The sequence below is a fragment of the Pinus tabuliformis genome, chromosome 7, assembly GCF_031772625.1.
Source record: "Pinus tabuliformis cultivar Carrire ecotype Pingquan chromosome 7, CPIR1, whole genome shotgun sequence".
Classification (NCBI taxonomy): domain Eukaryota; kingdom Viridiplantae; phylum Streptophyta; class Pinopsida; order Pinales; family Pinaceae; genus Pinus; species Pinus tabuliformis.
Genome location: NC_142293.1, coordinates 734,514,017 through 734,517,217, shown reverse-complemented (window position 1 = coordinate 734,517,217; position 3,201 = coordinate 734,514,017). Strand labels below are relative to the sequence as shown.

Sequence of the window (3,201 nt, the reverse complement as noted above, 5' to 3'; positions counted from 1 at the left end):
CTTGCCTTTTCATCATAGAAGCGCTCAGTCAGGTACCTTTCTTTAAAATATTTCTGGAACTTCTCCCATGTAATGGTTCGCTCACTGACCCCCTTGACAATTTTAATTTCTTCCCACCACAAGATTGCCTTACCTTGTAACTGAAAAATTGCCAATCTTGCCTTCAAATTGTGGTCATATTCATACAATTGAAAATACTTATTCATATTTATCAACCAAGCTTCCGCAGCTTCCTCTTGTTCACCATCAAAGTGTGGGGGTTTAATTTTCCGGAATTCTCCCTGCAGTTCCACTTTCTGTCATTTTGAGGTTTGCTGCTGAGGTGCATTATCAGAGTGATTTTCCTTGTCATCAGAATTTTCAGGTTCCATTTGATAGTCTTGTTCTTCTGTTACCCTCTGCTGTTCTGCACTAGGGTTAGACAGAGGTGGGTTCTGCCTGTCCGACAGGCTTTTCAGAATTCTTTCCTGTTCTGTTGTTAAACGGGCATTGTCCTCTCGCAACCGTGCCATCTCGTTCTTCAATTCCTGGACAGTTTCCAGGATTGCAAGGTTGGTACTCCGTGTTTCTGCGCCCAATTGTACCCACAGCTCTGCATTCTCTTGAAGATTGTTGCCAGCTTCCTGCATCTTGTTTCCTTTTAATTAACTGTTGGTTGTTGCCACTCTGTACTTTCCCTTCATAAACATAACAACAGTTAGAGGAATTATTACTTAGTTTCTTATGCATGGTGCAGGCTTTGATTGTCTGAGGCCACAGTGTTGAAACTGGGCTCTGATACCAATTTGTCACATCTCTAAGAATTTTTTTTTTTATACATGTATTTACCAATCATAACACCAGCAAGTACTTTAATATAAATATATCTACAATTGCAATTACTTTAATATACACCTTCATTTAACGTATAAACTGCAGGTACTTAAATTTATATATGTCTACGCTTAACATATAACCCGCAGGTACTTCAATATATATATATTTACCCTGACTTGTATCCAGCAGGTATCTTTAATATATATATATATATATACTTAATATACAAGCATCATGCTCATTTGATTTTCATGCGTTAATAGATATGCGAGTTATGAAAAGGGCATTCATAACCTATACCTTAACAACCTATATTTCAATCCACCTAACCTTGTCACGCTAAAGGAGAAGTATATGAGTTTATAAAGTCGCAATGCTTTTGGTTGTTAACGTTATGGAGTGTACACGGTTTACGGTGATGTGTTCCAACAGGGATGTATGTACATCCTACACCTAGCCACCATCTAACCACAACTCGGCACGGTCTTCATGGCCTGCCACAGTGTACCCAGGTGCCAGCTCGCTCCGTTCTTTACTACACTCGTACTTACAAGGGGTATGTGGCTTGATCCGGCTCATGAGGCCATGTGATGCATCGGGGACGGGAATCTCGGTCCCAGTGCAATGGCTTCCCGCCTCTCTTCAACGGTGGAGATTTCATCTTACAATCCAACGGTGGAATGGTTTGACAGGGTTTACGAGGGTTTATAATTTCTTCCCTACAGAACCGGGGTTCATTTGCACCTTATTCTCTCGGCTCATCCAGCCCCTCTGCTATGGTAATTCCGGGTTCGATTTCGCCATCGTCTCGTTTGCGTTCTTCCTCCCTGAAGGTTACACAGTGCACCTCAACACTGCAACAGGTATTATCCCTTAACTCTATGGAGGCTCACGGCATTTTTAATACAGTTTTGTTTCGGTCGTTTGCTGTTCGAACTTATGATGAATTTGTTGGTGATCAGGGCATGCAGCCGGGGTTGTTCCACCTGCTTCTCAACCGTCCGTCAAGACTAAGCCTGAAGGCTTGAATCTTCCAGCGTACCAGGTGAGTCTTCCACACTTAACCTGCTACGCGTATCTTAAAAGGGTTCCATTTTCAGAGTTTTGAACGGGTTATATTACGTTTGAATGCAGACCCATGATCAATGAGGTTTACTTACTTGGACGCCGGGGTATCTCTCCACTGAGAACCCTCCCAATGGCGTTCGGTACCTCTCGAGGTCTGGCTAATTTCTGTTTAAATGGAAGTGCTTCGGCACACGTTTATGTTCTGTTATTTGCTTAACATGCTGCCCCTGAGGCATGCATATCTTGGTCTTATTTTCCTGTTATACATTGTAATATTGGTCCGGCCGTGTCACAGACCTGGAACGACAGTTCAAGTAATTTATTGGGTTTCCTGTGTTAATAGTTGAACAGGGTTTCCTTATCCGTGATTCCATCACATGGATGCTGGGTTTTGTTATATAACTTATGAACTATACAATATATGTATATCATTGACTGCGCATATCATGCATGTCTTCTGTGTTGCCGTTCTCTTACAGTGGTTATTAATAGTTGGACTAATACTATCACTCTGCCAGTTTAGTAGCATCATGGTCAAGAACTATATATAGTTTTGTTTACTGTTTCCGGACGCGACTCTGATATTGTTTTGCCGGTCTCCGTCCGACTAGCTTCGGACCAGACGCCCTTGGTTAACAGAATATTATGCATATGTTTCTTTATATATTAACGGTGAATACATGCATTACAGGGTTGTATTTTCCCATGTAACATGTACAGTTCTTCCTTTAATGATTTCGATTCCATTTCTTGCTTTATTTGCACATCAATAAGCTTCGGAGATTTAGAACTGAATGTATTGTCAGTTTCTTTTATGTTATACGTTTTCTATGATAAGTTCTTTACTGAATTAACTCATCAGTTTTCTCCTGTTCATAATAACATTTACTTCTAAACCGTTATATGATTATCCCCTGCCTCCTGAAGGGTTAGCCGACCACAGTCGGTCTTTACTTCTGTTATCATGATGTGTCTATCCGACCACAGTCGGTGTTTATTTCTTTTATCTTGATGTGTTTATCCGACCACAGTCGGTCCTCGATGCTTTGGCCGAGCGTTAACTTATTCCATTTCACTGTTTTGTATATGCTCGTTTGTTTAAGACTTCATCCTTATCTGTAGCGCCATGGCTATGCCAGCACGATACAGTGCCGCAAACACTCTAATGAGGCTGTGCTAAGGTGGTTATTACCCACTAACAGGTTACGCCTCTCGGCCTATAACTGCCTTTTCTGCTATAACTACACCCGTGTAGTCGAATAACATATGCAATGCTAGCTGGGATGATGAAACCCTACTGCAAGTTTACGATAATTA

General features: G+C 41.3%; 1 long non-coding RNA gene across 1 annotated transcript; it reads left to right on the top strand.

Moving 5' to 3' along the window:
* The first annotated feature begins 1,238 nt into the window (after positions 1-1,238).
* Positions 1,239-1,861, top strand: LOC149249623 (uncharacterized). Its single transcript, XR_016265888.1, has 2 exons — positions 1,239-1,679; positions 1,779-1,861. It is a non-coding gene; the product is annotated as an uncharacterized LOC149249623 (long non-coding RNA).
* Positions 1,862-3,201: the final 1,340 nt, after the last annotated feature.